Source organism: Gorilla gorilla, chromosome 10, assembly GCF_029281585.2.
Source record: "Gorilla gorilla gorilla isolate KB3781 chromosome 10, NHGRI_mGorGor1-v2.1_pri, whole genome shotgun sequence".
In the NCBI taxonomy this organism is placed as follows: Eukaryota; Metazoa; Chordata; class Mammalia; order Primates; family Hominidae; genus Gorilla; species Gorilla gorilla.
Window position 1 is genome coordinate 62659030 of NC_073234.2, and position 19277 is coordinate 62678306.

Consider the following 19277-nt stretch of genomic DNA (forward strand, 5'->3'; position numbering starts at 1 on the left):
GAGAAGAAGGAATGGGCAGAGCCTGAAGCTCAATAAGTAGAAGACTAGGTTCCAGGCTAATAAAAGATGTCTAATGAAATATTTGGATTTGGTTACTTACACATGGAACTAACTAGAAACAGTGAAATTAGTTGAAGTAAAGAGATGACTATACATGTGCCATATTGGTGTGCTGCCCCCATTAACTCGTCATTTAGCATTAGGTATATCTCCTAATGCTATCCCTCCCAAATCCCCCCACCCCACAACAGTCCTCGGATACGTATGTAACAAACCTGCACGTTGTGCACATGTACCCTAAAACTTAAAGAACTTAAAGTATGATAATAATAAAATTTTAAAAAAAGAGATGACTATATTTGTGACAAAATTATTTGGCTAAAGAAATGCCTGAAATAGCCTGTTTTATTCCTAAAACAATCTTTAGCCCTTAAACATCTATCATTAACTGAGTCCCCAAAGTATGCAGTTCCCAAGAACGGCATCCGAAGAAACTTCCAGGAGCAGATCCAAAGCCCATGGAGGGCTCTGAACAAAGAATTTCATTCCAGGGCAAGAATAAGAAGCTACCAGATGGGCTCATAAGAAACTTATTTGATTGTGATAGAAGGAGGTCTTTGCAATGACAGCCCGTAGAAATCTAATAATGTTAATAAAGGATGAGTGGCGGCATGTTTTTCCCTCTCCTTTTTTCCTTTCTATTCTCATATTCTTTTGTGGTAGACAGAAAAATGGCTCCCCCAAAACACCTGTGTCCTAACACCAAGTACCTGTGAATATACCACCTTATTTAAGTGGGCCTAGGACTTTTCAGGTGTGATTAATTTAAGGGACCTTGAGATGGGAGATTATCCTGTATTATGCAGGTGGGCCCAATGTAATGACAGGGTTTTTATGAGAGGGAGCTATGAAAGTCAGAGAGAGAAAGAGATGTGACAATAGAAGCAAAGTCAGAGAAAGACAAAGTCAGAGAGAAAGACAGATTGAAGATTTTATGCTACTTTTTTTTTTTTCCTGTTTGAGACAACATCTCACTCTGTCACCCAGGCTGGAGTGCAGCAGCACAATCATGGTTCACTGAAGCCTTGACATCCCAGGCTCGGGCAATCCTCCTACTTCAGCCTCCTGAGTAGCTGGTACTATAGGTACAGGCCACCATGCCCAACTAATTTTTTGTATTTTTTCTTTTTCTCTTTTTTTTTTTTTTTGAGATGGAGTCTCTTTCTGTCACCCAGGCTGGAGTGCAGTGCTGTGATCTCGGCTCACTGCAAATTCTGCCTCTCAGGTTCAAGTGATTCTCCTGTCTCAGCCTCCCGAGTAGCTGGAACTACAGGCACGTGCCACCACCCCCAGCTAATTTTTTGTACTTTAGTAGAGACAGGGTTCCACTGTCTTGCCCAGGCTGGTCTTGACTCCTGAGCTCAGGCAGTCTGCCCACCTCAGCCTCCCAAAGTGCTAGGATTACAGGCATGAACCACCACTCCTGGCCAATTTTTTTGTATTTTTTCTAGAGATGGGATTTTGCCATGTTGCCCAGACTGATCTCAAACTCCTGGGCTCAAGAAATCCTCACACCTTGGCCTCCCAAAGTGCTGGAATTACACATGTGAGCCACCGTGTGCAGCTTGTTGCTGGTTTTGATGATGGAAAAGGGAATAAGAACCAAGATGGCCTCTAGAAGCTGTTAGAGGAAAGAAAATTAATTCTTCCCTAGAGCCTCCGAAAGAAACACAGCTCGGCTGACTCTTATGATTTTAGCCCTGTAAGTAACACCCATCTTTGATTTCTGCCCTCCAGAAATGTATAATGATAAATTTGTAGTATTTTAAGCCACTAGTTGGTGGTAATTTATTGTAGCAGCAATGAGAACTTAATACATCTCCAACATAGTTCCAAAAATACTTAAAAATTTCCGCAATACTTCCTCCAAATATTTGAATGGATGAGCTCTAATGTTTAATATCCAATACATTTTATATATTTTATACTTAGGAATATACAAAAATACTCTCTGCAACACACACATACACACATTTGGCAGGTGTATTAGTCTGTTCTCACACTTCTATGAAGAAATACCCAAGACTGGGTAATTTCTAAAGGAAAGAGGTTTAATTGACTCACACACATGGCTGGGAGGCCTCAGGAAACTTACAATCATGGCTGAAGGCAAAGAAGAAGCAGGCACCTTCTTCACAAGGTGGCAGAGTGCAGTGAGTGCAAGCAGGGGAAATACCAGATGCTTGTAAAAGCATCAGATCTCGTGAGAATCACTCATTATCATGAGAATAGCATAGAGGAAGCCACCCTCATGATCCGATTACCTCCACCTGGTCCTGCCCTTGACAAGTGAGAATTATGGGGGTTACAATTCAAGGTAAGATTTGGGGGAGGGACACAAAGCCAAACCATATCAACAGGTGAGAAGATTTTTGGTATCTCTCTTGCTATTTTTTCTGTTCAGGCAAACGTACTTATTTTCACTGCTTATCATGCTTTAAAACAATTCTGAATTTTGAAGAGATGTGAAATTTTATTTCTTCTTTTTACAATGATCTGCTCTCCCTTTAAAGTTATATCTTATTGTAGGTCAAACATGGGTCAGAATTTATCTGCTGCATGGGAACTTTCCTGAATAACCTGGGAGAACAGCCTGACAGTCTTGGCTGTCACTTAAGCAAGTCACTTAGCATATCTGAGCTTTATTGTCTAATCAAAAATCATAACAGTCAGTTCTGTTTGATTTGATTGTATTTGTACCATGGATTAAGCAGTGCTGTATTTCATGTAACACTATAGGGACTTAAGTGAACTTGGAAGTGAGCAGGAAGAATATTTTATGGGAGTGAAAGCCAATTCAATCAGGTAACCAATTGAGAGTTGAAGGCAATTTAGCTTTCTCTTATCTATGTGAGTAAAAATAAGACTTTCGAATGGAAAATAGGTACATTATCTTCTACCTAAAATGTATTAGAAGATCTGCTCTCCATAGACCACAGTGAACAGAAAGAAAATGCTATTAAGTCCTTAGTTCTATTGTCTGTTTATGAAGAAAACCTTGATTGTAACAATGATGGAATTTGTTTCCAATGAATGTCATTGACCTCTTCCAGGGAAATTAGATTTAGGAATTGTATTGGTCCATTTTTGCATCACTATAAATACCTGAATCTGGGTGGTTTATAAAGAAAAGAGGTTTAATTGGCTCACAGTTCTACAGGCTTTATAGGAAGTATGGTGCTGGTGTCTGCTTCTGGTGGGGGCCTTGGGAAGCTTAGAATCATGGCGGATGGCAAGGGGGAGCCAGCATGTCATACGGTGAGATTAGGAGCAAGGGAGACAGTGGGGAGATCTCAAACTCTTTTAAACGACCAGATCAGGTGATAACTGAGTGAGAACTTACTTATCACGAAGGGGATGTTGCTAAGCCATTCATGAGGACTCCGCTTTTATGATTCAATCATCTCCCACCAGGCCCCACCTCCAACATTGAGAATAACATTTTAACATGAGATTTGGAGGGGACAAATATTCAAACTATGCCAGAAATCAAATTTAACCTCCCTTGTCTCTTTTAGCAATTGTATGTATGGTATTTTCAGGTTTTGTGTGTTGCTTTTTTCCATACAATTTGTTTGATATTGTGTGTTTTATTTTACTTTTTAATAGTTTATTTTGCTTTTTCTGGAATATTTTAGCTATATCTCTGTGTCCACTCAATTTAATGGACCTAAATTGGAAATAGAATCCTTCTGAGATGGAAGAGGACTCTGGCAGCTTTAAGGAGTGCTAGATTGCTTTAGCTTTGATGAGCAACTTTAGCGTTCATAGTATCGGAAACACTTTGGAAGATTAGTTCCAATAAGTTCACAGTAGTTTCAGCTGAAGTGCACTAATCACAATTACTAATTCTTTTCAAAGACTGATAAAGTGATGCTCCTCAGGATTCTATATGTTACCATCCAGTAGACATCTCAAAATAGAAAGCAGTCAGCATGAAATAGAGAAAGTGATATCTGCTCCAATGACATTAATGTTTTTCTTATAGCATGATCAGTCTCATTCTGCAATACAGTGCCATCAAAGGAATTTCGTTCTTGTTTACTACAACATTCTTTCATTTTATGGACCATTCATTGCTTCAAAAAACACAAAAAGAACCCTATTTCCAACAAACAAACAAACAAACAAACAAACAAAGCTTCTTTTCTTTTTTTAAGACAGAGTCTTGCTCTGTCACCCAGGCTGGAGTGCAGTGGTGCTATCTCAGCTCACTGCAACTTCCACCTTCCATGTTCAGGTGACTCTTGTGCCTCAGCCTCCCAAATAGCTGGGATTACAGGCATGTGCCACCACACCCAGATTATTTTTGTGTTTTTAGTAGAGATGGTTTTATCATGTTGGCCAGGCTTGTCTCAAACTCACAAACTCAGGTGATCTGCCTGCCTTGACCTTCCAAAGTGCTGGGATTACAGGTGTGAGCCACCACACTTGGCCCCAAATAGAGCTTTTTGATAGCTAAAGCATTGCTATAGGGAATGGAAATTTTGGTACTTTCCCATTTATTAACTCTTTCCTTGACTATTGTTACTATCTAGAACCTTCTGCTCTATTTGGCTTTGTTATTATTGTGTTGGTACAAAAGTAATTACGAGTTTTACCATTGCTTTTAATATTTTAATATCGTGTGTGTGTGTGCATATCTCTTGACTGTTTTCTACTGGATGCTTTTAAAAAGTAACTAAATAATGCAATATTCATTATAAGAAAAGGTCTATGAGAGAGGAAAAATGGAAACGACCAAAAGGTCCCAAAATAGAGATTTAGTTGGTTAATTTAAGACATTTAGGACATACAAATATAGTTAGTCTTCAGTCAATAAAAATGAAGCAATGAAAAATCAATGACATAGGAATATCTCTATCCTAATGTGAAAAGGAGGTTAAATATGGCAAACTCAGTAAACGTGATTCTTCTCTGTACTGCCACAAAAACTCCTCCTGAAAACACTGCACTTCTAGAGAAAAATTACTGAATTACTGGGAACAACACATTAGAAAAATATACAGCCAAACTCACCAAAAGACAACAAAAGGGAGGAGATATTTGTTCATTGCTGCAAATGAAAGGGAAACATAAAACAGAACTTTTAGCTGTTACTGAAGTCGCTTGGAGGTATGAGAGCTGAGATAAAGTTGAGAGATCAGGATATTGTTACTCATATTGGAACAAAAGCTGTGCTTTTGGCACAGCTGGAATGGAACCCTCTTCAAAGAAAAGAAAATAGATGTCACTGTTGGCTATAATGTCTATGAAAATTGGACTAGAAAATCCACAGGTCCAGGGGACCATCAGGAATCATGTCAATTGCTCAGAACCATAAAAGGAAAAAAACATAACCTTGAAGAAATGAAAACTCTAATCCCAAATCACAGGCTGTGAGGTTTGAATGTTTACCACCCATGTGGTAGGAAACCAAAAGTTAATAATTTAACATTGGCCCACAATAAGACTCCCACAAATAAATCTGCCCTCACTGAAGATGAGACATAAAAAAATTTAAACTCCACATGAAAATTAATTACCCTAGTCAACAAATGTGAACAATAATATATGAATAGCTAGCAATAAAAGAACAGTACAAACATGACTATGGAATGTCAATGTTTAACATTGTTTAACAATGGGAAATTTAACGTTTGTTAACATTGTTTAACAATGTTAATTGCTTAATGTTTAAAGAGATACAAGAAGGATAAAATCCATATTGAGAGAGGTATGGGAATTGTAAAAGACTAAATGTGAAACAGAGACAAATCAAATCTCTAAGAAAAATATAATTAATAAAATTATGAATACAAAGGACAGATTATACAGAACAGTAAATTCAACTAAAGAGGGATAGTATATAGAAAAATCAATTTAGTGATGTATATAGTGAGATAAAGAGATGAAAATACAGACACGAAAGAGTAAATGAAGGTCTAACATATAGTAATAGGAATTCCAGAATTAGCAAGAAAAAAGGTTGGAAAGATCATAGTCAAGGGAAGATAATAGTTGATAATTTTCTAATAGTAACATTATTAGTTTTCAGATTGAAGACGTTCAAAATGCCTGATGAGTGAAAACAGAGTCATTGATACACATGCATCTCACGAAAACTGAAGAATATCAAAGAGAAAGATAAAATTTTACAAGTAAATTTTCTGCTAGTTTCTGTTTCTCCTTTACAGCTGTAGCTCCAATTACATATGTCTTAAACTGTCTTATACTATCACATAGGTCACTGATATTCACTTAATTTTTCTTCAATCTTTATTCTTGCAGTTCTCCAGATTTAATGTTTTCAATTCTGTATCATTGAACTTCACTGATTCTTTTACTTTCTCCAATTTGTTGTTAAGCTGTTCAATTAATTTTGATTCACTTATTATATTTTTAGATTCAAAATTTTTATCCGGCTCTCTTTTATACTTTTTATTTCTCTACTATGACTCCTCATTTTCCCATTCATTAGGACTGTATTTTTTTTTCTTTTTCTTTTCTTTTTTTTTAAAATGGAATTTCATTCTTGTTGCCCAGGCTGGAGTGTAGTGGCATGATCTTGGCTCACTGCAACCTCTGCCTCCTGGGTTCTAGCAATTCTCCTGCCTCAGCCTCCCAAGTAGCTGGGATTACAGGCATGCACCACCACGCCTGGCTAATTTTTGTATTTTTAGTAGAGACGGGGTTTCACCATCTTGGACAGGCTGGTCTTGATTTCCTGACCTTGTGATCCACCGGCTTCAGCCTCCCAAAGTGCTGGGATTACAGGTGTGAGCCACCGTGCCCGGCCCTGTATTTTTCTTTTTTAAATTTAACTTTTATTTTAAGTTCAGGGGTATATGTGCAGATTTGTTATATAGGTAAACTTGTGTCATGGGGGTTTGTTGTACAGATTACTTTGTTATCAGGTATTAAGCCTAGTAGTCATTACTTATTTTTTTTGATTCTCTCCCTCCTCCCACCCTCAACCCTCCACGGTCTGGCGAGCCCCAGTGTGTGTTGTTCCCCTTTGAGTGGCCATAAGTTCTCATCATTTAGCTCCCACTTATAAGTGAGAACATGTGGTATTTGTTTTTCTGTTCCTGTATTTGCTTGCTAAGGATAATTGCCTCCAGCTTCATGTGTGTTCCTGTGAAAGACATAATCTTGTTCTTTTTTATGGCTACATAGTATTCCATGGTGTACATGTACTACATTTTCTTTATCCAATCTATCATTGATGGGCATTTAGGTTGATTCCATGTCTTTGCTATTGTGAATAATGCTGCAATGAACATACACATGCCTGTGCATTTATATTAGAACAATTTATATTTTTCAGGTATATAACCAGTAACGGGATTGCTGGGTTGAATGGTATTTCTGTCTTTAGATCTTTGAGGAATCGCCACACTTTCTTCCACAATGGTTGAACTAATTCACACTTCCACCAACAGCATATAAGCATTCCTTTTTCTCCACAACCTTGCCAGCATCTGTTATTTTTTGACTTTTTAATAATAGCCATTCTGACTGGTGTGAGTTGGTATCTCATTGAGGTTTTGATTTGCATTTCTCTAATTATCAGTGATGTTGAGCTATTTGTCACATGATTGTTGGCTGCATGCATGTCTTCTTTGGAAAAGTGTCTATTCGTGTCGTTTGTCCACTTTTAAATCATTTTTTCTTGTACATTTGTTTAAGTTCTTTATAGATGCTGGATATTAGACTTTTGTTAGAAGCATAGTTTATAAAACTTTTCTCCCACTCTGTAGGTAGTCTGTTCACTCTGTTCATAGTTTCCTTTGCTGTGCAGAAGCTCTTTAGTTTAATTAGATCCCATTTGTCAATTTTTGCTTTCATTGCAATTGCTTTTGGTGTCTTCATTATGAAATATTTGTCCATCCCTATGTCCAGAATAGTATTGCCTAGGTTGTGTTCCAGGGATTTTATAGTTTTGGGTTTTACATTTAAGTATTTAATCCATCTTGAGTTAATTTTTGTATATGGGATAAGGCTGGGGCCCAGTTTCAATCTTTTACGTATGGCTAACCAGTATCTCAGCACCATTTATTGAATAGGGAATCATTTCCACATTGCTTGTTTTTGTCAGATTTGTCAAAGATCAGATAGTTGTAGGTGTGCAGCCTCATTCTCGTCTAAACAAGGAGCCGAAAGCTATCTACAAAGAGAACTACAAAACACTGCTCAAAGAAACCAGGTATGACACAAACATGGAAAAAACATTCCATGCTCATAGATAGAAAGAATAAATATTATTAAAATGCCGATACTGCCTGAAGCAATTTATAGAATCAATGCTATTTCTATTAAACTATAATTGACATGATTCACAGAACTAGAAAAAGAAACTGTTTTAAAATTCTTATGGAACCAAAAAGGAGCCCAAATAGCCAAGGCAATCCTAAGCAAAAAGAACAAAGCTGAAGGAATTATGCTACCTGATTTCAAACTATACTACAGGGATACAGTAACAAAAACAGCATAGTACTGGTACAAAAACAGACACATAGACCAATGGAACAGAATAGAGAACCCAGGAATATATTTTTCTGTAAACCCTGGATCTATTTATGATTGCTGCCAGAAGGATCTGGTCTCTAGAAGGCTGGAGCATTCCCAGTGTCACTGCTGCTGTGGACTGGGAAATCAGAAAAGGGGCCTCTGGACACTGCACCTGCTGTCCCTCTCCACCACATGCACAGAAGAATTGGTATTTTGATATGGATTGCATTGAGTTTGTAGGTTGCTTTGGATAGTATTGACATCTTAAGAATATTGTCTTCCAATACATAAACATGGGATCTTATTCCATTTATTAATTTATTTATCATTTTTCATTCCTTTCAGCAGTGTTTTGTAGTTTTCAGTATACCGTAGTTCCCACATTATCACTGGTTTAGCATTCTGCCATTTCAGTTACCCAAAGTCATCAAGGTTCAAAAATATTAAATGAAAAATTTCAGAAATAAACAATTCATAAGTTTTAAATTATAGGCCATTCTGTGTAGCATGATGAAATCTTGTGCCATCCTTCTCTGTCCTGCCTGTGATATGAATTATCCCCTTGTCTAGTTCATCCACACTGTATATGCTACTTGCCCATGAGTCACTTAGTAGCTTACTCAGTTATCAGACTGATTGCTGCATTATTGCAATGATTGTGCCAAAGTAATCCTTATTTTACTTAATACTGGTCCCAAGGTGCAAGAGCAGTGATGCTGGCATATTGTTATAATTGTTATGTTTTATTATTTGTTATTGTTGTTAATCTCTTACTGTGTTTAATTTATATCGTGGGTATGTACATACAGAAAAAAATCATTGTGTGTGTGTGTGTGTGTGTGTGTGTAGGTTTTATTGATGTCTGTACTTTCAGGGATTCACTGGGCATCTTGAAATGTGTGCCTCTCAGAAAAATCAGGACTAGTGTACAAGTCTTTTACCTTTTGTGTTGGGTTAACTCCTAAGTATTTTATTATTTTAATGCTTTTGTAGATGGAATTGTTTTCTTAATTTCGTTTTTGGATTGCTTATTTGTTCTGTATATGTCTGTTAGAGATACTCGTTTTATTGTGTTCTCTATTTTTTTTAACTTATCTTCTGTCTGGTTGATCTATCTATTATTGAGAGCATGGTATTAAAGCCTCCAACTATTATTAGTGCATAGACAATCAGCTTATTTTTGCATATGGATTTTGTATTCTGTTAATTTTCTGTATTTGTTTATTATTTCTTTTATTTTCTTTCTTTTTTTTTCTTTTTGAGACAGAGTCTCTTTCTTCCACCCAGGCTGGAGTGCAGTGGCGTGAACTTGGCTCACTGCAAACTCCACCTCCCAGGTTCAAGCAATTCTCCCTGCCTCAGCCTCCCGAGTAGCTGGGATTACAGGCATCTGCCACCACACACAGATAATTTTTGTATTTTTTTTAGTAGAGACGGGGTTTTGCCTTGCTGGCCAGGCTGGTCTTGAACTCTTGACCTCAGGTGATCCACCTGACTTGGCCTCCCAAAGTGCTGGGATTACAGGTGTGAGCCATCGTGCCTGGCCTGTTTATTATTTCTAACAGTTTTCTTGTGTAATCTTTGGGGAATTCTACATGTAAGATCATATCATCTAAGTACAATGATAATTTTATTGTTTCCTTTCAAATTTTGATGCCTTTTACTTCTTTTTTCTTGCTGAATTGCTCTGGCTAGGATTTCCAGTACCATGTTGAACAATAGAAGTGGTGAGAGTAGGCATCCTTGCCTTATTCTTCATCTTAGAGGAAAAAATTTTAATCTTCCACCATTGGACACTGAGTATAATATTCACTGTGGCTTTTTCATAAATATTTTTATCCTTTCTGTTAATGTGGTTTATACATTAATTAATTTTTGAATGATGAGCCATCCTTGCATTATAGAAATAAACCTCACTTGGATTTTTGTATTCATGTGCATCAGGGATATTGGTTTGAAGTTTTTTTTTACTTGTAATGTCTTTTTCTGGCTTTGGTATCAGGGCAATATTGTCCTCATAGAATGAGTTAGAATGTGTTCCCTCTATTTCGAATTTTGGAAAAATTTGAGAAGGATAGATGTTAGTTCTTAAAGTGTTTGGTAGATGCTATGGTTTGAATGTATCCCCCAAAGTTCATGTGTTGGAAACTTGATCCCCAGTGCAGTGTATTGGGTAATGAGACCTTTAAGAGCTGTTTAAGTCATGAGGGCTCCACCCTCATGAATGAATTAATGCTTTTATCACGACAGTGGGTTTGTTATAAAAGGGGGAATTCAGCCCCCTTTTTTCCTTCTTGCCCATGTGATGTCTTCTGCCAGGTTGTGATGCAGCAAGAAGGCCCTCACAAGATACCAGCCTCTTGACCTTGGACCTCTCAGCCTCCATAACTGTCAGGAGATAAATTTCTGTTCTTTGCAAGTGATTCGGTCTCAGGTATTATGTTATAGCAGCAGAAAAGAAACAAACACAGTAGAATTTACCAGTGAAGCTATTTGGTCTAGAGCTTTTTCTTTTTTAGGAGTTTTTGATTACTGATTAAATCTCCTTGCTAGTTATAGGTCTATTCAGATTTTGCATTTCTTTGTTATCCAGTTTTTGTAGGCTTTATGTTTCCAGGAATGTGTTCATTTCATCAAAGTTATACGATTTGTTCATATACAAAGTAATCTCCCATAATTATTTATATTTCTATAGAATTCATAGTCATATATCCACATTCATTCCTTACTTGAGCTTTCTCTCTTTTTCTTAGTCAATCTAGCAGTAGGTTTGTCAATTTTATTAATGTCTGTGAAGAACCAACTTTTGGTTTTATTGATTTTTCTCTATCATTTTTCTATTCTCTATTTTATTTATCTCTGCTCTGATCTTTACAAATGCTTAACTTCTAGCTTTACATTTAGTTAGGTTTTTTTTAAATCATTCCTAAAGTTTTAAATCTAGGCTATTGATTTGAGATTTTTTTTTAATGTAAGCTTTTATAGCTATAAATTTCCCCTTTGGTACTGTTTTCACTGTGTTCCATAAGTTTTGGTATGTTCTGTTTTTATTTCCATTCATCTCCATATATTTTCTAATTTGCCTTGTGATTTCTTTTGATCCATAGATTAAGAGAGTGTTGTTTAATTTTTACAAATTTTGTGAATTTTCTAGTTTTTCATCTGTTACTGATTTCTAACTTCATTCTGCTGTGGTAGAAGACACTTTGTATGATATCTCTTTTTAAATGTATTGGTATTTAATCTGTAGCCTAACATATGGTCTGTCCTGAAGAATGTCTGATGTACACTTGCATATTTTTTTGTTTTTGTTAGAAGGTTCTGTATGTGCCTATTAGAGATAACTAGTTTTATTCTCTTAAGTTCTCTATTTTTTTTAATTGATCTTCTGTCTGGTTGATCTATCTATTATTGAGAGTAGGGCATTAAAGCCTCCAACTATTATTGTAGAACTATTTCTTTCTCCTTTAAATTCTGCTCATGTTTGCTTTCTATAATTTGGTGACTTGTTATTAGGCATGTGGATGTTTATAATCATTATATCTTCTTGCTATACTAAAACTTTTATTAGTATACAGTATTTTCTTTGTCTCCTATAATTTTTTTTATTTAAAATATATTTTGCCTGATAGTATGGCCATCCCTACTCTCCTTTGATTACTGTTTGCATGAAATATCTTTTTCTATCCTTTTACTTTCAACCTATGTGTATCTTTGGATCTAGAGTGAATCTTTTACAGACAGCATATAGTTGAGTTATCTTGTTTTTTACCCATTCTGCCAATCTCTGTCTTTTGATAGGAGAATTTAATCTTATTACATTTAGAATAATTACCGATAAAAAAGAACTTGCTTCTGTCTATTTGCTATTCATTTTCTGTATGCTTCGTATCTTTTGTCCTTGATTTCCTGTATTATTGTCTTCTTTTGTGTTTAATTTTTTGTATTAAACATTATAATTACCTTCTCATTCTCTCTTGTGTGTATTCTATAGCTACTTTTTGTGTGTTTATCATGGGATTATATTTAAAATCCTAAAGTTAATGCACTCTAATTTAAATTTTTACCAGCTTACCTTCAAAATCCTATAAAAATTATGTTCCTATACATCTCTGGCCCCATTCCCTTTCAGCTATTGATATCATAAAATTACATCATTATATATTGTGTATCCAAAAATATAGACTAGTAATTGGTTTTTAATACACCAATCTCATAAATTATGTAGAAAACCAAAAGTGAAGTTACAAACAAAATTTAAAATAATGTTAGCTTTGATGATTGCCTATGTATTTTACCTTTACCAGGATCTTCATGTCATCGTATGGCTTCAAGTTTCTGTCTAGTTTCATTTCTTTTTTTCCAATTTGACTCATTTTATAAATAATGTTTCCCACACAATCACTCAACTATTTAACATAAGTTTCATATATTCTATTGCATCTAAAATAAATTCCTTAAATGCTGACAGATTCTTAATAAAAATAAAAGTTATAGAAGGAGGGAGACAAAGAAGTTCATTTTTTACAACATTTTTCTTTCAGTGTTCAGATTAATATCTTCTCTTTTTTGTCCTTAAAATATTTATGATTCTAAATCATTTCCACTAAGTGCAATGCTACAATACTATCTCTTCTTTTCCTTCTTTTCCTCTCTCCCCTTCTCTGCCATTCCATTTCTTTCATTTGTTTTTCCTTCTCAAAACACACACACACACACACACACACACACACACACACACACACACACACACACTCTAAAGGTCTCAGTTGATAGAGCAAGCCAGAAGATGAGCTAAATACTTTAGAACAGGAAGGGGCTCTCTCTCTTTCCTAAAATCACATATCACAATAATGTCCTTTTATTTAAAACTGGAGGACTCCCTTTACCATTTATTGTAGGTCAAGTCTAGTGGTAACAAACTTCCTCTGGGAATGTCTTAATTTCTCCCTCACTTTCGAAGTACAGTTTCATGAGAGATAGGATTCTATTTACTGTTTTGATATTTATGAAGAGACTAGGGAAAATATAAATGTTCAAAAAACCCAAGATTTTATTGTGGGTAAACAATGCTAGTATATATGAATTTTTGTTAGATCCTAAAAATAATAACTTCTATGACAGAAATTTCAAGGACATTCTATAGCAGGTTTTGTAAATACTAGGATGTAGATCACGACATATAGACCCCGCCAGGTTTCATCAGTAATGTGATGTGTTCTAACTAGAGAGCTGTACACCAGATTTTTATTGATCCTCAAATGAATCAGCATTATCAGTTTGATCAAACATTTGCAGAAATTCAAGAATCAGTGGTTTTGAGAGAGTAAGAGCAAAGGAAGAAAACATCCTGAAATGAGAATTATAAACACATTTACCAGTAGATACTTGAAGCCTCTGGTAGATTGGTTACAAAGCTGTCATGGATTTGCAAACCAGCAAGATCCAAATCTAGTCACAGCTCACCTCACCCCAAATATTCCTTCATCTTTTTACTCAGACTTGGTAAGATAGCCAACAAATCAACAGCTCAGAGTGAGAGTAAGCACAATAAAAAAAGCAAACACTAAAAAAAACCCTGAGGCATTTATTTTTAGTGATTATTTCCACCTGGCAGAACACAAACCTCTGTGAGACAAATAAATCCTGCCACTGCTAAGACCAGTTAGCTATGACACTTGTCAAAGGTCACAACAGCATGCAGGGAGATTTATTTCTTACTTTATTACAGAGGGATGTGGATATTCCATTCCTCAAAAGATGTTATTTTGAAGATTAAGAAGAAGTATTTTTCAACATCATATTTTAATACAGTGCACAGGAATGTATTTAAAAAATCTCTCCTTTTATGGGAATCCAACACACACACACACACACACACACACACAATCAAAGCATAAATTCAATGACATTTTCATTTAATGTGACAAATCTATGTTGTATAAATTACCAGAGGGAAAATTTCCAAATATATGAATAGCATAATAGGCTTTCATCTTCTTTTTCTCTCAGTCGGAATCTTCTTGTGAACAAAGGACAATTGAACAGTAATCCCTGTGAAAACAGAAAAAATTATAATCTCTCTAACCTGATTTTCAATTGGAAGGATTACATAATATGTAGAGGGACAGAAAATTATTACACAAACCTCAAGGAAAATATCTTCTTAATATATTCCAGGGAACCACAAAATTGTTTAATTGTAATTTGCAAAATACGCTATACTACTAAAAACATGGTTATCTGTAATATTCTCCTGGATCTGGCAATATAATAAAGCTAATGATCACATCCTTTATCTTCAAGCAGTTAATAAGTGTTAGTGAAAATAGCAATTATTTATTGGATATTTATTAGAAGAGGTCAGTACTTTATACACATTATGTCTACTTTTCTCAAAACATTGTAATATGTCATAGTCAATTTTACCATGAAGATTTCCTCAGTGTTGAATAGCTGGTGTCATTGCGTGTTCAGCAATGTTACATGTAAGAAATAGAAAGCACATTAGGTGTTTTAAGCAGAAAGAAGTAGAATAGAATGGATAATGATGCTTACAAAATTGCTGAAAAAGTAGAAGAAATGCAAGTCTGGACAAGAACAACCAAGGACCCTTGGTTTACAAATCACAACTGTAGTTATAATCTAGAGGTGAGGAAGCTATGATTGGTGCTTCTGCTACTATTGCTGACGTGACTACCTCACATGCAATCACGCACTTGTGCTATCATGGCATAGTTTTTATCTGTGGCAGCCACAGTAAGATTGTCTCCATCTCATTTTTACTTTCCCAATATTGTGTGAGTAAATCTCATTGGCAAAACCAAAGAACATCTAGAATTCCATTTGTAAGGGAAGATTAGTCAATCAGCCCCGATCATGCAAAGGAAAACATGAAAGAGAATGTAAATGGATGTGCTCCACTTTATAACACAGTCAACCTCCTTTTAGCTCAGTATTCACACATACACTTCTATCAATAAAGTTTCTAACACCAAGAATGACAAATATAAAAGTAAATGAACCTTCTTATGTAACATAATGCAATTCCCTCATGTAACTTACATTATCCCCAATAGGAAATATTATATCTCTGTGTCTATCTTGGAGTGATGTTCACTATTTTTTACACAGTAATTTTAATTTATTTTTCAAAATTTTATTTTATTGTGGTAAGAACACTTAAAGTGAGACCTACATTTTTAAATTTTTAAGTGTACATTATTGTTGACTATAGGCACAACGGTGAATAGCAGCTCTCTGGAGCTTATTCATCTTGCTTAACTGAAACTGTGTCTGTTGATTAGTAACTGTATCATGCTGCTGATAAAGACATACCTGAGACTGTGAAGAAAAAGAGGTTTAATTGGACTTACAGTTCCACATGACTGGGGAGGTCTCAGAATCATGGTGGGAGGCGAAAGGCACTTCCTATGTGGCTGTGGCAAGAGAAAATGAGGAAGATGTAAAAGCAGAAACCCTTGATAAAACCATCAGATCTTGTGAGACTTATTCACTACCACAAGAACAGTATGGGGGAAACCACCCCCATGATTCAAATTATCTCCCATCGGGTCCCTCCCACAATGTGTGGGAATTATGGGAACACAATTCCGATGAGATTTGGGTGGGGACACAGAGCCAAGCCATATCACTAATTCTCCATTTCTCCCTTCCCCCATCCCTGGCAACCACCACTCCATACTTTCATATTACAAATTTGACTATTTTAGGTACTATGTGCAGGTGGAATCATGAAGTGTTCCTTCTGTGACTGGCTTATTTCAATAAGCATAATTCATCTATGTTGCCACATATTACAGATTTTCCTTCCTTTTTAAGGCTGTATAATATTCCACTGTGTGTATATCCTACCACATCTTCTTTATCCATTCATCTGTCAATGGAAATTTAGGTTGTTTTTACAACTTAGCTACTATAAATAGTATTGTAATGAACATGGGAGTGCTAATATCTCTTGAGGATCCTGATTTTTATTTTTATTTTGGATAAATAACCAGAAGTGGAATTGCTGCATTTTAAAATATATCTTTTTGGCATTTGTATGTCTTTTTTTGAGAAATGTCTATTCAAGTTATTAGCCCATTTTAAAATCAGATTATTAGTGATTTTGTTATTGAGTTGTATAAATTCCTTATATATTTTATAGATTAACCCCTTATCAGGTATATAGTTTGCAAATATTTTCTTCCATTTCCTAAGTTGCCTATTCATTCTGTTAATGATTTTCTTTCCTGTGTAGAGATTTTTAGTTTGATGAAGCCTCACTTGTTTATTTTTGGTTTTGTTTACTGTACTTTTGGTGTCATATCCATGAAACCATTACCAAGACCAAAGTCATGAATGTTTTCATCTTTTCTTTTAGTAGTTGTACAGGTTCAGATCTTATGTTTAAGTCTTTAACTCGTTTTGGGTTGATGTTTGTGTACGGTGTAAAATAAGAACTGAATTTCATTCTTTTTTATATGGATATCCAGTTTTCCATACCATTTGTTAAAGACACTATCCTTTTTCCAATGTGTATTCTTGGCACTCTTGTTGGAGATCAGTTGACTTTATATGTGTGGGTTTATTTCAGGGCTCCTTATTGTGTTCCATTAGTCTATATAACTGTCTTTGTGAGAGCATCATACTGTTTTGATTATTGTAGCTTTGTAATATGTTTTGAAGCTAGGAAATGTGAGGCCTCCCCACTTTGTTCTTCTTCCTAATTTGGCTATTCCTAGTCTTTTGTGTTTCCATATGAATTGCAGAATAGTTAAAAAAAAACTTTCTGTAAAAAATGCCATTGGAATTTGATAGAAGTTGCATTGAATCTGGAAATCTCTTTGAGTAGTATGAACATTTTCATAATATTAAATCTGCCTATCTGTGAACATAGAATATCTTTCCATTTGTTTGTATCTTCTTTTTTTGCATAAATGATTTGTAGTTTTCAGATTGTTAGTGTACAGAAATACAACTAAGTTTTGTAGGTTGATTTTGTATCATGCAACTTTACTGAATTTGTTTATTCATTCTAATAGTGTCTTAATGGAACCTTTAGGGTTTTCTATATATAAAATCATATCATCAGCAAATGGGTAATTTTACTTCTTTTTCATTTGAATGCCTTTTATTTCTTTTTCCTGCCTAGCTGCTCTATCTCTGTCACAATTACACCTTCATGTCCTATAATTTGGGGAATAAATTAAAATTTTTTACCGTTACTGGATTGCCTTTTCATAAATTAGCAAGGAAAGGGGAAAGGAAATGTTTGTGATTATGTACATAATATAAGAAATAACCTCAATGAAATAAATTATGAGTAGATCTTAAAGTCTTTGATTCTTCATTTGGCCACTAAAGAAAACAGTACTACTAATAATGGCATATCCAATGTAGTTTAGTTATGGAGACATTTCAGGCTTTTTAGTGACAGCAATACTCTATCTTGAGGGTACTAAAAGCAGTTGTCTTACACCTATGTAGGTCAGATAGTAGACAGAAAGAGAAAAATGGATTCCCCCATACCTATTTCTAGAAGAAAGTTTTGGGTCATGGTATCATTGTACTTATCACGTTGCATCAAGAATTGAGCCAAATGTGGCCTTTATGCAGGCTAGCAGGTCCAAAAGAAAAAGATGAATGGCAGAACTCTATATGCTCGATTCTTTTACAATTACAAAGGCTCTCTTTCTTTAGGAAGGAGTGATTTGGAAAAGATGGTAGAAATTCTCTTCCCATTTAGTTCAATCAGTGGAAGCTCATGCTCTGAAATACTAGATGAAGAATTGCAGCAGAATGAGGAGAGAATGATTCTTATACATCAATTATAAAAGCCACATTTCTTGTATGCAAAGTTTTAAGACAAATTATTTGCTAATATCAGTAGTGTCATTCATCATCAATGGAAGGGCGAAGAGGAAGGCTATGAATTGGTAACTCTCCTATTTTATAAAGACAATTCAAATAGTTACTTTGCTGGTGTTAGAGATTACACAATGAATGCTATATTATTAATTAATTAGAGGGAAAAGATTGATAATTGCATTCCATTGGAAATAAAATTAAACTTTAAGAATTTAATGCTACTTATATAAATAACAGGTATCTATTTCTATATATAAATAACATATATTTACATAAATAACAGATATCTATTTTTATATATAACAGATTATATATAGATTTATACTAATAACAGATATCTATATAATTTTTTATAAATAAACTTACAAAAAGTGTTTATGGTAATTTAAAAAATCAGCAGGAATAGGTTTCTCTTTCTTAACATTTCTTTGGGATTTGTATTTGTTGTATTTCTGAATTATGTTTTAAAACTAATTCTCAGTCTTTAGTTCATCATAAATTTTCTGAAAAGGTATTCTAGTTAAAATCCTGCCTTGTAAAATACCTGGGTAAATACATCTTTGAAACCTTGAAAAGCTTTTCTACTCCTCTTCCCATGAGCGCAGACTGGCACAATTTTGAATACTCTGACTTTTTCACTTACCGTGTAGGACATCCTGTCCTCATTCTCTACATCTCTTTGATATAATCCCTAAAACAGTTCAACTTCTTGCCATCAGTTTTAGTACCTCTAGCACTTCCGTTGATAATACTTGCAGTGTCTGAACTCAGACTAATATCACTCATATCCTTCATTCTTTAGCATTTATATGGATGTTTTATGGTTTGGAATTATAGCATGTAAGGCATCC